Source organism: Diabrotica undecimpunctata, chromosome 8 (assembly GCF_040954645.1).
Source record: "Diabrotica undecimpunctata isolate CICGRU chromosome 8, icDiaUnde3, whole genome shotgun sequence".
Lineage (NCBI taxonomy): Eukaryota > Metazoa > Arthropoda > Insecta > Coleoptera > Chrysomelidae > Diabrotica > Diabrotica undecimpunctata.
In genome coordinates this window covers 138,152,919-138,170,327 of record NC_092810.1, presented here as the reverse complement: position 1 = coordinate 138,170,327, position 17,409 = coordinate 138,152,919, and the positions used below count along the sequence as shown (strand labels likewise).

The 17,409-nt window shown below is 32.5% G+C and overlaps 1 protein-coding gene across 2 annotated transcripts in view; it reads left to right on the top strand.

Moving 5' to 3' along the window:
* Amun (protein amun) overlaps positions 1-17,409 on the top strand; it is a 114,231-nt gene that overhangs the window by 49,981 nt on the left and 46,841 nt on the right. For both annotated transcript variants that reach the window (XM_072541140.1, XM_072541139.1), the window contains exon 2: positions 1,519-1,574. The gene's annotated coding sequence lies outside the window, so the exon portion shown is untranslated. The remainder of the gene's footprint in view (positions 1-1,518; positions 1,575-17,409) is intronic.

The following is a 17,409-nucleotide window of genomic DNA, read 5'->3' as shown; positions in this document are numbered from 1 at the left end:
TGTGGGTTCTTTTTTATGCCATTCTATTTTTACCCTAATGTTTCTCAAAAACCTAGTTTTCTAACTTATAATCAATATTTATGGTGAATGGAACTATGAATCAAGATGTAGATTTCTGATCTCTTGTATTTGTGAATATATACTTGTATTGACTTTTTTATTGATATGCAGTTCACGGAATTCACATATTTTGACCATGAAGAAGTTTTTGTTGTTATTTATTATTTATTCTTTCAATGCCTATCTCTATCTTGTTGTCTATGCGGCCATCAAAATCTAGTTTGTCATCTCTTGCCGTACAGCTCATCCCTAGGTTGATCCGACACACCAGCGTGTTCTAGTCGAAGAAGCAGATCTATTTAGATTTTAACTACTACGTTAGCCTTTTTGTTTTCTCGCCAAGGTTTGACCCATCGATCTGATAGATCATTTACAGTGAAGTGAATACGATTCGTCCGCCTGGACCGCTTGGCTAATTGACCGACTAAAGGATACAATACATACCTAGGCACTTACTTGTTCTAGTTTATTTTTAAAATTTATGCTTTGATTATCAAACCATTATTTTACTCAGTTGAATTGATTTTTGTCCACAAGCATCATTGAAAATTCATTTTACTGTTTGACTTACTAGGCGAGCTGTTTACCCCTAAAAAGACGCTTAGAAATGGAATATAATGGCTAACAACTAGGCCGGAATTTGTTATTAACAAATAACATTACAAAAAAACAATTTCCTGAATCGCTTCAAGTAAATTTTTTTAGATGTATCTCATCAAAATAAATACTTTGTCTCTCTTGATAATTTTTCGAAAAATGTTTACTTTTTGAGTTATTTTTTAAGAGTTTATTTTTTTGAGAGTTCTTTTTAATGCCTTAATTAGTGATTTTTGGGATTTTTTTCTAAAAAAGTACTTACATGAATTACAATTCTACAAAAAGCTTTATAATCTTTAAACCTTCACCTACAAGTAAGAATATTTTGACCAGGATAAATGGTTTCTATCTTGCTAAAAACAGAGTTTTAAATTTAAACGAAGATTTCTACGCGCCACGCGACTGTATCACTGCAACCGTATCCTTATCCTTGAAAGAAAAGATTCTTACGTAGACAACTTATACTTGAAGGTTTAAAGGTTATAAAGCTTTTTAAAGAATTGCAATTCATTTAGTAGTTTTTTAGATAAAAAATCACAAAAATCACTAAAGTATAAAAAGAGAAAAAGTATTTCGATGAGATACATTTAAAAAAATTGCTCGAAGCGATTTAGGAAATTGTTTTTTTTTTTTTTCGTTATAAGATATGTGTTAATACCAATTTCGGGCCCACTTGGAAAATTTAAAAAAATATACATTTGAACTTGAAAAAAATATATATAAAATTGAATAAAAAAGGTTTGGTTCGGTAGAAATGCAAAAAAATAGTCAGTTTATACTCTGCTTATAGGAGTAAACCGCTCGTCTATACTGTTCTATATTAAATTGTTCAATTATTCTTATTTGTGTATTTGTTTTTAGAGCCTCCAAGCAGTTTTTATCGCGCTTATCCTTGGAAATTCCCAACACATTTGACGGTAAGTTTCCTTCTTATAACACTACTGTACCCAGAGTATATTGCTAGAGAAACAATATTCTTTTAGCATTAAACTGTGACTATACTCAGAATTACTTGTCGTGTTTTATTATTAAACTCGAAAAATAATCTATTGAAACGTGAATCTCCAGTGTTGAAAAAACCGCAACTGATATCCTGTTCTGTGTTCTGTTATGGCCGTACGTTTTAAAACTTTCTGAAAGGAAATTCAGTGGTCGTTGGTCGTCAAGGCACCGATGTGCGATCGTTCGTTTTTCAATCAAAAACAGAGAGCGGACGGAACTACCTACAGGATGTCCCAAATAAAGTTTAGAAACGATTAAAAATGATTGTTATTATTTTTATTTTTTGAAGTATGTACTTTTTATGTATATATATATATATATATAAATCGTCGGCTTACTGCAAAAACCAACTAACTCCACTTTTTAAAGTTTTGAGGAATCTGCATTTTAAACTTTAATTTGAAATGAAAAATCGTCTGAATTTAAAAATGATTTAATGACTGAAAAATATTAAAGTAAATAACATTATAAACGAAACAGTTTGTGTTTTTAAAAAATTATTAAAATAAAGTGAGAGGCAAAGAACTTGTAAGTTTTTAAGTTCTTAAAATTAAAGAATTAAATTTAAGAAAAACATTTTTTGTGGGACTTGTCGAGTTTAGGCTGTACAAAGTTAGTCATCTTCCAGGTCACTTTGAACATCTCTGTCCTCAATATCAGGCTCAGGTATACTGTCGTCGATGTCGTTCAAGGTCGGTAATGACTTATAATATTGATTAAATTCATCTAGAATGACTCCTGGTTAGCACAGCTTTAATATATCCTGTTTTTTTTTTAAACTGATGGGCCGAAGTTTGGAGTATGCCGTTTTTAAGTATATTTCTCTTACAATTAACAGTAAAAGAACGACCTTTACCAAAAATATTTATTTCTTTGCAGTCAGAACTGTGATCGTACCTGTACAACACAATAGCTGTAAAGCTATTGTGTTGTATAATAATAGCTTATAAAGTAAACATTAAAAAAAGTAAAGTAACTAAGTAAAAAAAAGTCCTTATACTTGAGTTCTTCTACAATACTCGTATAAGGTTTGTTACCAGATTCATACGTCCTTGCCATAAGGAAAATATTAAGCCAATCATGCATGGTGTAAACTGGAACACATTTTTGCGCCTTTTCAATAGCACTATGCATGCTATCTACCTCCATGTAACTATGTCCACTCTCGAGAAATTTTTGTTCTATCACAGATAAGTTGGGTTTTGTTTGTACTAAATACATAAGCAAGGCAGTAATATTCTGATTGAGATTCTGTTCGCTGCAATAGAAAGTTCAGTAATATATGTGAGAGTTTATTCGATATACCTTAATAGACACGTGCCGATTTCCAGGCTTCCTCTTTTTCCATTTAGCTCGGTCCATGAAAAGCAGTATGAGTTGTTGGGTATTGCCAACTCATACACCGTTAAGTTGTAAGTACAAATCTTACGGCTGTAATACATCGGACTTACGTCGCTACTTGGAATCTGTAATACGCATTAAAGATCAAAAGTGCAGCATATATAGTTACTCTCTCTATGGGCTCTTTCTTTATCTTCCATTTTGGCCCGGTAACAATCGTTTTTTCGCATAATGTGATTTTCGTAATTATCTTCCAATTGCTTCCTTTTCTCCAAATCGGCTGTCTTATATTTAGCGCATATCTGACATTAATTTTTTTACGGGTAAAAAAGACATATTAAAAATGTTGCAGAATACTCTTCTATAAGTTATTTGCGAAACCGGCATTAGATTCTCATTTTCGCATAGCTCTTTATACAAGCTGTATCTACATTTTTGCAATATTCAATTTGCAGTCAAGGTACTTCCTCTTCGTAGATTGTCTACTATAGTGGGATTCAATAATAGGAAAGCTTTCAATATGTTTTTAACGACTTCTAAATCAGAATAAGTTGTTTTATTATGGAGTACATTTTTACCGCTGTTTTTTTACTGCTGTTTTTCTTGTTTATGGTCCAATTTTCAGCCCCATATGTCATAATACTTCGCACTAATAGCAAAACAGCAGTAAGATAGTAGCAACAGAGATGGAATGCCTGCGAAGATGCTGCAGAGTAACAAGAATGGATAGGAGAAGTAATGACGAAATAAAGCAAAGAATGTCAATAGAAACAGACATACTAACATACATAGAACAAAAAAGACTAAAGTGGTATGGACATGTAAGAAGAACTAGTGACAGCAGATGGATAAAGAGAATAACCGAATGGAGCCCCATAAGAAGGAGGAAAAGAGGACGACCCCGAAAATCCTGGAGGAACGAAGTAGACGACGCCATGAGTAAGAGAGCTCTAAACGATGGAGAATGGGACAACAGAGAGAGATGGAAACGGTTGAGCGAGGGAAGGCAGTGAATACTGTAGAATCCCTGAATATATATATATATATATATATATATATATATATATATCTATATAATTTATATATATATATATATATATATATATATATATATATATATATATATATATATATATACAGGGTGGTCCAAGTAATTGTACAAACAGAAACCGTAGATTCTGCACTTTAAAATATTACGATTTAAGCCTACTTGCTTTAATAAAATGTTGATATTAAAAAAGATACAGGGTGTTAAAGTGGAAATTTAAAATTATATTTTTCGCTATAACTTTTACGTTTGTAAATATTTTTGCACAAAAATTTACAGTTGGATGCTTTTGCGTAGGATAAATTATAATTTTATACCTACTTTAATGTGACTAATAGAGGGCGCCACATATGCCACATGGTTGGCATAAATTTGCGCTTAACTTTTTTGCTCTTTAAGTTAGCTCTATTTGTGTTAAAGAATATTAAAGATACATTATTTTTATAAAGAAAAGCTATACTTGTTAGTAACCTGAAAATTTAACCGTTTTTGAGGTAAATGCATTTTTTAAGTCAGTTGCACAATAATTCTTAGTTTGAAATTTGTGCGGTAAAGCACTGAATACCTGTAGATAAGCATAATTCATAGTTTATTCTTATTAAAACAACTCAAAGATGATAATGTAACATCACAAAATGCTTTGTTATATGTGCTAAATATCTTATTGAAGAAAATATATTTCATCTTCTTCTTTAGGAGCCGTGTCCGTATTCAGACGTTGGCCGTCATCATGTTTACAATTTCCCTTTGCTATCGCTTCTTAAGTTTCTATAATGGCGTTTGATTACTTTTTCTCTATTGTAAAATGCTAAAAACCCAAAATATGTGGTTTATGCAAGATGATACACAACCACATTCTAGAGAGAAGGCAGTTAGAACTAACTTAAATACAACTTTTTTGAACGTTGGATTGGTCGTGGTAGTCATATTCATTGGCAAGGTGGTGAGATATTGATATAATTATTTAATTCATAAAAAATCCGAAAAGAATACTTATTGTTCATTAGGTGTACTGTTTACCCATTTTTATTAGGACAAATAGAAACTAGAGCACAGGTATTGAATAACACATATTATGTGTCCTGTTTCATAATCCTCTTGCTACAAATCTAACCTGAAAGACTCAGCATTTTTACAAAAACATCATCGTTGTCCTAATAACCGATATTGTTATAAATATAATAAATACACAGGCAATTTAGTTCAGCATAATATTAGTTCGTTAGTAAATCATAATAGTCCATTTGTTCGAGATGTAATTATAGTTACTAGTAAGCTGTAACGTAATCATATGAATAAGTAATGTCATCGATATATTCATCCATTATACATTATAGCCACTACGTAGCCCCGAATTTAATCCGCTTAATTTTGGAGTATGGGGCGCATTAAATCAACGTGTCTATAAGAATCCCATAAACATTTGCAACGAACTATGGGAAGAAATAAATACTGCAGCAGTTTCTTTAGAATCAATGGTGCTATTTAATATGAGACGATCTTTTATGGAATATATTGGATATATTGATAATTAAAGAAAATGTAAACATATTTATATAACACTTACTTTGACAAAAAGTTGTGTTATTGAGTTTAACTATTTCTTAATTTGATTTGTAAACAAAATGTTTTGATTATGACTTTAATTTAACATAAAACGTAAAATGTTTGATGTCAAATCCTATTATTCTGTTATTTTGTCAAATCCTATTATTAATTATCCTGCTGATATATTTATTTTATTTAATATTTCGTTAACTATTAACTTTAGTTAAAGGTATTTTATACCAAAATTCAGAAGTATTAATGTTTTTGTCTATTTTTTCTTCGTTGCCTGGAGTAATTGCCTTAGATCAGAATTATGCAGCTGATTTTTAAAATGCAATTATCTAGAAAACTGTTGAGTTTTGAAGTTATTAACAAGTATACCTTTTTTTTGTCAAAATAATGTATCTTTAATATTTTTATTCCCAAATACAGGTATCTTAAAGAGCAAAAAAGTTAAGTGCAAATTTATACCACACATGTGGCATAAGTGGCGCCCTCTATCAATTACATCAAAGTGTACATCAAATTATAATTTCTCATATTTAAAAGTACCCAGCTGTAAATTTTTATACATAAATGATTACAAACGTGAAAGTTATAGCAAAAAATAAAATTTTAATTTTGCACTTTAACACCCTGTATCTTTCTTAATATCAATATTTTATTAAAGCAATTTGTTCAACATGTTCAACAACGTCTTTGCATACACAAATGTTTTTATAAAAAAATCTTTACAGACTCTTATTCTATGATTGTCAATTCAATAGTTTTTTTGAGACCCTTCTATTTCCCACATTTAAAATATGTTTGGACGTATCTGGTTTCATCAGTACATTCTTTGATAATTATTAAGTACAAAGGCGTACTTAACTCAGAATTGACAAAAAGTGGAGTTAGCTGGTAATTGGGCGGTCATGTGGTCGATAAACCCGGCCCATTAGAAAGAGATTTGGGGACTGCTTTGCGTCAGTTTTCTCTGTCGCACTGGGGGAACGGGAATGTTTGTATTATATGTCTCTGGTAAGTAAGCCTGGATGGTTAAGCTAACAAACCCCAGTTCTACGTTTCGGATGTACAAATAATTTTTTCGACTAGGGACTTATGGTTCCCGGTTAGTAATCCAATTACATCGACATTTTGCCGTATAATTCAATACTTTCAAGTATGTTTTCTTCAATGTAAACCCAACCACTGTTTGGTTTTGCGGTTAGTTACGCAAGTACGACAAAAGTTCACTGAAGATGGACTGACTGGCCAAAAAAAGTTCTGAACTTTATTATAATACATTTGGATTTTTTGATTATCTTTTTTACTTCGAGTTTTTTATTATTTTTATTTAACGAATCATTGGTAGGCTTTACCACGTTTTTACCACACCAACGTTAATTCGAACATTTACCATGCTTATACTTCTATTTTTTTTAGACTAATTAGGAAATCTTTAGTCTGGCATGTGTTATTTATCAAGTAAGCTGATTTTATCCATATAATTATAATGTGCTGTTAAAGAATGCCATGCTTTTTATAAATCTGCAGTGACGTAAGTTTCCCCCAAATTTCTTGTATCTTTATAATTTAAAGTTCCAGGTTTTCTGTTCATTTAGTTAACTAGTTTTTTTATTAATATGTTGTCCAAGGTTAGAGTGTTATGGGAAAATTACCTGACTTTATAAAAAACCTGTTTCAACAAACAATCATCATTATAAATATATTTACTCTTAATAATTTTTAAATTTCAAGTATCTAGTAGGTTTGATATTTCATGCACCCTGTATACAGAAAGCGTTGCGTTTTATCAAATAGTATTATAATGTACAGTGCCAGCCAGCCTAACGTTACCCGGCGATACCAGCAAAGCAACGTTTTAAACGACACGGAGTGTAATTTTGTTGATGACTTTGCCTTTGCCAGTAGAGAAAACATCCAAACAGCGAGAGTGCTGTGTTTCGTTACATCGTAAAAACCATTCGTTGTAATCGCCGTTGCTCGCTTGCTCGTACTGATAGCACAGGAAATGAGGCGCAGCGTTGCCAGACCCTCCAACATCTCCCTTCATACACAGATTAGTCAACTGGAGAAGGTCAACTAAAGAACGTTTCAGTTTTTACGGGTGTACGTTAGGAATTTATGCTTTGGGGCTTCGGAAATCGATGGTAGTGGGTCTGTTGAGGATTTTTGTAATACCTTACCTTGCGCTTGTCGCTGTGGCTATTTGCTAATTTAGCCGCTTTCTTTTTTACGATAGTTACAAATTACTTGTCGAAATTTGTTTATTAGAAATTCAGTAAGAAATAATTGAACAGAGTGGGCTAAAAGGGATTTGAAAAGGGTTCATACTTTCGTAAATATTAGTAGGTGGATATAAATATTTATACCAGTGCATCAGTATGACATCCAACTATTAGAATGTGTAAAGAAATGAAAATTAGCTTTAATAAAAAAAATTCTAAATAAAATACTAATTTGCTCTACTAAAGTATGTTTCACGAATTTGCGACTATTTTGGATTATCTCTAGGACCACTCTACTGTACATCACAAGAATAAAAAAGTAAATTTCTCTAGTAATGAAAATATGAAATAAGTAATTTTTATATTGAATTAAAATAAAACATTTTATAATCACTTTTACAGTATTAACCCGTAATTGGTGAGGTCCATTTTTTGTTACGTGTATGGTGAGTTGGGGTGACACTGACCCCATTTTGTTTTGCAAAATTAGACACTGATATTTGTTTAAATTAAAAAAAAATGACTTCAATAACTTAAAGACGTTTATTTTGTTATAACATAAATTTAACAAATATTTGAAATACTTATCACGCATAAAAAATTAAACTAAGAAACAGCCTCAAAAACAGAGTTATTTTGTAACTAGACTAAACATTATCCTGTAACAAAAAAATGAGGAACAAATAAACTTAAACATTCAATCTAACTTACCAACACAAAAAATAACCAAAACAAAAAACATCATAAAAACTACAATCCATTCTTATAGGCAATCTTTGCAAATGTGTGTTTCACACATGTGGCATATTGGCGCTTTGCAACTAACGCAAACTATCTTCGTTTTTCTATCCAATGATCGTGGACATTTTGAGCACCTTACTCTTTTTTCTAAAATAGCATTTTCCTATTCAGGAATGTCTGGTTTTAAAATGGAAGCGATATTATGTCTTGTAATTTGAGAAATAGTTAGTCTTATTTCCATGTGATCCTACACAAGCTGCCGAGCCAGAGATTTGATGAATTCATACCTCGATTTTTGGGGGTTTCCAGGTAGGGATGAGTATATTATAAACGCATTGACGGAAAGAATATCCAAAATTGTATAAAAAAAAGTAAGAGGCCAACAACTACGATGTGTAGAATACACTGTACATTTTTCATCTAATGCATCGTCGCCTCCTTTTGTTCGATTATAAAACATGATAATTTCGGGTTTGTTTGTTTCATCGTTTACTGCATTACTGTAGTGTATTGAAGACATCAAAAATACCGCTTTTCGTGGTTGAGGTACATATGAAACTAATGTAACTCTATCGCCAAATCCAAATAGAGATGATCCCGTGAGCCTCGTTTTAGGTAACTGGCAAAAAAGAAATAGGTATCTTTCTTTTATTTTTTTTAACAGTACCCACGTAAGTTAGGCCTCGGTTCCTCAACTCAGTTATCACTTGCTAAGGATGTAAACCAGTTATCTGCTGTTACGTTACGGTTAGAACCCTCAATACATTTTACTAGACAAAGAACTGATTGCGTTGGTTTGTTAAATGTTCTTTCCTCTTCTGACAATGTTTGGCCATCACTTCCAGCACTTGTATATACATACCCATCCAAAAAGTAATATGTTCGGGCGTCAGTTAGTGCCATTATCTTTAAGCCATATTTTCGGGGTTTTTGAGGCATGTACATGCGAAATAAACATCTTCCCCGAAAACCAATGAGCATTTCATCAATACAAGCATACTGCCCTATGCAATAATTTTTTTTACTGTTTTCTACAAACTTATTGAAAATTGATGAAATAGGGGCAAGTTTTTCGGTTTTTTTACGTTCTTCCCTCGTAGTTTCGTCATCAAACCTAAGCGCTGTCAAAAGTACTAAGAATCGTTTTACTGGCATGGTGCATCTAAATATTTCTCTACCAGTACCGTCGGTGGTGAATATCGAACTCAAGTCTTCCGTATTGGATTTAAATATGGCTGAGTAAAATAACAAACCGATAAACGCTCTCAGTTCAATAATGTCTAAATCTTTTAGATCCGTTCTATTACTGTCGGTATATTTCGTTCTAATCCAGGCTAGTTTTTCATTTGTTCTTAGAACAATCTCTTCTAAAATATCGTTTGTTATTATACATTCCCAAGCACTTTTCTGGAGACACAATTTCCCAAGAGACTTGACTGGCCCAATAACCCCAGGAAGATGAGAGATAATGTTGAATCTTCTTGTTCTTACATTTGAAGGTGGAGTTTCTGCAGTCCACTTGTATCGATTTTTGCCATAGTACGTTCTCGAAGGGCCTGGAGTTTGTTGCTGCTCATGTGGATCCGAGTCGAAATTAACCTCCGAAGGTGCTGCATTTTGCGGGATATTATCTTCAGCATCCAATAGAGGTTCCACGGTTTCCGGCTCCCATTCAATTTCTGAATCAGTTTCGTGTTCGCTGACATAGTCGGGATCATTGTCTGAGTCATCGTTACCGCTGAAATCACTCTCATCCGCGTCTAGAATACTTTCAGCCAATTGTTCAAACCTAGGATCATCGAAATCCATTTTATTATATCATGACAGGTCCATTTTCAACTGAAAATTAAAAAAAAATAATTATTAAAAAAACGTAACCGGCGAGGTGAGGTCTCAGTTATTTTCGTATAATTTGTAAACATTTACCTATTTGCTCACGACTATCCCGCTCGATATCACACGATACACAACACACTGACGGAAAGGTACTGAGACGGTCAAGCAGTCGAGCTAAATAAGCTAGGACGTATGTCACTTTAAAAATCTGTTGGGGCTGGTATGACCCCGCATCACCAGTTACAGGTTAATAAGAAGTTATTTACAGTAAATCCTGTTATTTGATATAATTATTTATTTATTTATTTTCAACGGGCTGCTGCCCAATAAGATTGACAATGTTTACAATGTATACAAGAAAACAAAAAAATATTAAGTATAAATATCAAAATAATAAAATTATAAATATCACAAACTTAATCACGTAATTTAGTTTTACACATCAAAATGATGATTACCTATTCCACAGCCAGTCAAATAACCACATGCCCGAGACCAGAAATGAATTCGGCCTTCGGTGCAAAAAAATCGACTACAACTAGACGGAAAATAATCGAGCAGTCCAATAAATATTTCTTGCTCTCATACTAACTTTCACCCTAAAAATATTAAATATAAAGACGAAAGTCTAAAATAAGAAATTTTGAACGTTTTAAACCAAGAGCTCCTTTAAATAAATAGCAACGTACGGCAATGCTATCTTAAAGGACCCGTTATAAGTTATTCATGAAAGAAGGTGGTAGGTATTCTTACTACTTCTACTAGACATTGGAAGTATTTCTTGGTAGTAGCACTTTGAATAGTCGAGAAATGATTACGAAAGCATTAGAATTTTAACAAGGTTGCACGTTTACCACTTAAAATAATATATATTCGTAAGTATAGTAGTGTTAAAAATAAAACGAAACAGGTACCTTATTGTATTACCAATAATTTTATGACTATTACACTTATAAAAAAATAAAAATGATGAATAAGAATACATGTAGAGCAGTAAATAAAATATACGAAGGTATAAAGGATGCCGTAATCACGTTTCATCATTTCTCTGACCAACTGACGAATAAGCAATTTATGTCTCAACTTAATCTACCAAAGATTTCCTAAAACTACAAGCCCATATGTGGTTTTCTTATTGTCTGATAAATAATAGACTAGCTTGTCCTCTTCTTTTATACTAAACACTTAAACTCGAAGGTTTCGCCCTTTTAACGTTTTTTTTTTATTGTTGTGGTGTTAAGGATCTGGATTACTTCAACGTACATGAGTCTTTGCTTTGCCGCCGTGCTTATGGAACTTGAGTATCATTTATTCTAACTGGTATACTTCAAATTCTTTTATTTATCAAGTTAAAATAGATGAATTTAAGGTAATTCGGCATTTTTGAGCCCATCAATGGATTTTATTCACTGATGTCCGTAACTTAGCAGCCGTTTCTTCACTTTTGTCATCTGTCAACTACCTCAAACGTAGAATTTTATTAGAAGTTAAATTATGTAAATAGTAGTGTTACAAATTTTAAAGTCCTTATCTGAACTTCCAATTAGTCCAGAATATGAGCGACAGGCCCCGCAATATCTCGAAGATCCATGCGTTGCATAGAATTCCCCAGAATAGGCTCGAATATATTTATTTTATTTTAAGAGATTATTTAATTTAATATAAGTATTAAAATTCGAAGCATATGGCTCTCACTTTTTCTAAGCTGAGAATTCACTCATCCCAGATATCTACGGTATCTTATAGGCGTATTAAGAAAAATGAAGAAGAAGAAGATATTGTAAAAATCTTACATGATGGTGAATGGATTCGAATCACACCAGGATATAGTATGCGAAGCCAAAAGCCTCTTTGGGTTATTGTAGAAAAGAAAAGAAAAAATAATTGTTTCAATGTAAATGGATGTACTCGTAATTACATATTGAAACGTAGTTTGTAGTTATTAGACACTCTTTTAAAAATAATTTTCGGTATTATCAAAAATGAAGCCATTTTACTCTTAATCAAAATTCATATTTTTGATAAACTGTGATACTGGACGGTTGCATTTTAGGTTTTTGATCATGTAGAACTTTATAAGAAGAATACTAGGCCAATTAAATTAGTTTTTACTACTCGAGTTATAATTTCTTATTTATAATATAATATTATATATACCTACGATTATTGTTCTAAACATATATCTTTTAATACTAAAAAACTGATTTGTTCAAATTTAATAAGAGTGAATGGAAAAATTGTTTATAAACAACAATTTAATAATGTCCACAAGGAATCTACGTTCCTGTATTTGGCTGTATACCATATATTAAAAAATTTATTAAAATCCTTTGTAAAAGGTATATATTTAAAAACCCAAACGGGCTGTGTTAGACAGAACGTTTTTGGAATACATCATTCCATCATCGGTGTCCTAGAAAATATGTAACCACTTAATTAAAAAGAACATGAAGTTAAAATTTTGACCAAGGTTAAAGAAAAGTGTGGTTAATACTTACTAGGAGTACATGAATGTAGCCACTAAATATATGGGTAAAAACCCGTTAACAAATAATTAGTTACATTTGTTCAATATTATGTCTTATAAATACTTATAATGTTAAAGTTACCGTTGGATTAGGTAACATGGCGACATATGACTCCACGTTGAAGTTGCAAGTCCTGAGACGGTGTGTCTACGAGGACTTTATGGAAGCAACTGATTGAAATGACAATGTTGACAAGTTAGGACGGAAGTCATAACAGAGTAGTCAATATAACTGTATGTGTCTACTTAAGACAAAAGCCAACGTTAATTAAAATTGTTAGAGTAAAAAATTTTATTTAATTAATATAACAGTATCAACCATCAATGTTGTTATTTTTAAATTATGTATATGAGATGAAATGTGGAGAAATGATTGCGATGTTATAGTTAGGCAACCAACTATACATGTGTGGTGTAGTGTAGTGAAATAGAAATTTAAATATTAGGCCCTTTATGTTTCTTCAACATTTGGTACCTGGAAAATAGAAACTAGACACATGTAGAAGGTTGAGTTGTTGATAATTTGTTGATATTGGTGGAATAAGAATGAATGTATTTAAAATATGAAAGTGTACTTGTGTGAATGGAATAAAACTTTTGTAGTGTAATGGTCATGTGAAATTTATCTTATAACTCGATTATAGAAGGCCCTGTATGTCAAAAAACAACATTTGGTACCTGGTAAATGTAAAAATTATTAAGTTATAAGTACATGAAAATTAAATATTTGATGGGGTGTTAACAGACTAAGTGGTGTGGAAGTTTTATTTTATTAACTATTATGTGAAATGAATAAAATTTGATGGTTGAGACATGGTTTTGTAATATTTTAGTAGAAAAGTACTCAACTTATAACTTAAGAAAGGCCCTATCTGTCATAAGCAACACTAGGTACATGGGAAATATAAAAGGATAAGTTATAAGTTGAATGAGTTGCAGGTGTATAAATTATCTGAAATGTGAAGATGGAATGGTTGTGGGTTGGCTCTGTTAAAATTAAGTAAAACAAAAATTATGGTGTCAACTTTACTGGTAATTAAGTTATGGGATTTGTTTTTTAATTCTTAATGGATATGAAGGTCTTAAAGTGTTCGTTAAGCTATTATATAAAATAAACAGAATTTGATGGTTGGATCATGGTTTTGTAGTATGTTGTATGTATAGTACTCAACTTATAACTTGAGAAAGGACCTATCTGTCATAAAGCATCAGTCCTCGTAGACACACCGTCTCAGGACTTGCAACTTCAACGTGGAGTCATATGTCGCCATGTTACCTAATCCAACGGTAACTTTAACATCATAAGTATTTATAAGACATAATATTGAACAAATGTAACTAATTATTTGTTAACGGGTTTTTACCCATATATTTAGTGGCTACATTCATGTACTCCTAGTAAGTATTAACCACACTTTTCTTTAACCTTGGTCAAAATTTTAACTTCATGTTCTTTTTAATTAAGTGGTTACATATTTTCTAGGACACCGATGATGGAATGATGTATTCCGAAAACGTTCTGTCTAACACAGCCCGTTTGGGTTTTTAAATATATACCTTTTACAAAGGATTTTAATAAATTTTTTAAATAATTTAATAATGTTTATAAGTAACACTTATTTAATATAACATTATTTTAAATAAATAAATAAAAAAAATAACAATAAAAAGGGACTTAAGAACAGGTTTGGACATCCCATACTCATTAGCTACTTTGTTTTGGATAATTTTGAAATAAAAATACGATAATTGTTAGTATTGTAACGTGCTTAATAAAACGATCGGTTCTAATTTATGTAAAAATATTTATTTATACGCTTACAGTACGATAATGGTCTTATTGGCACCAATCAATTTACAAACGGTTTGGAAGAGGGTTGACTCCAATTTTGGCCCTTGGTCAGAGTGGATCACCAAGGGAACACCAAGTCGGCTGAAGAATTCTTTAACAAGTACCTCTGCAACGGTAGCAGCTTCCTGATTTGGTATCACATAGGCCTCAGTGCATTTCGTAAAATAATCCATGGCTACCAGGATATATTTATTTCCATCATCCGTTTCTGGAAATGGACCTGCAATGTCGATTGCTACTTTCTCCAGTTCACCCAATAGAACCGTTCTCGAAACTTTTGCAGGGTCTTCGTGATACCAAAGTGTCCACCTGATGCACCGTCATGCAACTGACGCAATACTTCTGACACTTTACTTTTACGTACAATCAACTGAAGCTTAGATTCTGTACCATCATCGTTCTCAAAGGTTCTATACAGATCATCTTTTAGTACCAGGCAATTCCATTGGCTCCAGTAAGACTTGACTTCTGGACTACATGCGCTAACGTCTTGCCAAGAAGGTCTATCACTTCGACGTATCCAATCCAATACTCTTTTTATACATGGGTCATCTGCTTGGGCGTTTTGTAGCTGTGTCCATTGATCATTAATAACGGTAGTTCGTCTCACATGGCAAAGTCGTTGCTCTAATTTAAGACAGTGCTTACAATTTGTAATCAGAATATGAATGAACTTTTCCAGCCCAGTATTCGATCTGTTCTAGCTTTCTGACTGTTGTATTATTTTCTTGCAATTTACAGCGAATGAAATCTACGTCGCCATCATTCCAACATCTGGGCTCGCGGCTCTTCAGCATCGTGTTACGAACTATTTTCCGTACGGTTTCGTCCAGGCGTTTATCGTTTTGTTCTTCATCTTCTTCAGAGGTTCATACTCAATAGCTCCGTGAAGCGTGACAAGCTATTTCGTGTTCCAAGGCAATGGCGAGCTCTTCATCTAATACTTTCCGTCTGGCTAGTCGTAAAGCTTTCTGTAGTTCACTGTCTCTCAACCCATTGACGACGGTATCTACAGCAATTTCTTCCAATATGTTGTCTGGTACCTCCGGATAAGCCAACCGCACTATACGAGCAACATCTGCTTCAAATTCTTGTAAATTTTCGCTTTCTCGTTGAATTTTACTTCTTAGTTGTGCTTTGTAGACTTGTAGATGGGTATCTCCGTAATGTGTCTAGTCAAGTGAACAAGGTCTGGTAACATTTTTCTTGATCCTTAGGAATCGAACTTAAGATATCTGCAGCATCACTTCCAAAAAACAAAAACAAACCAAAACAACCTTTTCTTGTTCTGTCCAATGATTGGCTGTTGCAATAGCTTCAAATTATCTAAGATATACGGACCAAGAAGACTTCCCCACAAATGGTGGCAATTTGAATCCCATATGATGTGGCGATTTGTCTCTCGGTGATTCTTCTTTCACTACAGGATCTAAAACTACTGCATTAACTGTTGGTAGCACTTTCGTATTAGTTATCATGCTCTCGAACTGTTAGATCTTCTCTTCTACCTTATCGAATGTTCTCATTCGATAACACGAACACAAATTTCTCATTGTTTTGACTACATTCTCCTTTAATTATTTGAGAAGTCTCATCAAATCTTCCAGAAACATTTTCGAATTTCTCGTCATTTTGCCTAGCTGCTTCTTTAATAATTTCAGACGTTTCGTCGAATCATTTGGAAACATTCTAGAATTTATCATTTTTTGTAGAAGTTTCCCCAATCATTAGAGAAACATTTTCAAATTTCTCATCATTCTTTCTAGAAGTTTCTTCGATCATTTGAGAAACATTTTCAAATTTCTTATCATTCTTTCTAGAAGTTTCTTTGATCGTTTGAGAAACATTTTCGAATTTTCCATCAATTATTTTCGTTAAAACAGCTTCTTTTGTTGACTGAAACTGGAATGTCTCTGGGTCATCTCCATTCTTGTTGAGAACATCCTTCAGTCGTTCTTGAAGGATCTTCTTGGACCCGCTGCAGTCTTCATCGCGTTCTTCTACTTGCTCACGCAACTGTTTCACTGAAGGTTCTACTAGTAGCATTTTTGGTAAGGCACACACGTACTTTCCAAATGTTCTTTCTAACAAAAATCACTACCAAACTTCCCGAATGTTCCCGACGAACAATACTGTTTAAAAGTACTAAAGTCTTTTTCAAAAGTCACTGCTTATTTTTTTTTATTTAATAAATTACCTCACACTCTAACACCACTGTAACGGGTTTAATAATAACGAGTGGTTTTAATTTATATAAATGTATTTATTTATAAGTACCAAATATCTTATCAACTAACTAGAATAATATCAGCGCGGCTTTATATATATATATATATATATATATATATATATATATATATATATATATATATATATATACAAGTCGTTATCTACTAGAATAGTCATGAACGCCTCTATCCACCTCTATTCTCGCTTGTATGAACACCGCGATCTGTCAGCCAGTCGATACATCTTGAAAATTCTCGAACACACATCGTTTCGAGAGATACAACCGTTATATGGAGTACATCGAAATTAGCTTGTTTGTTACAGTATTTTAACTTTGTAGCCCACTTTAAAAAAAAGAAAGAGCAAATTTAGTCCATTAGAACCCGAGATTTGTCAC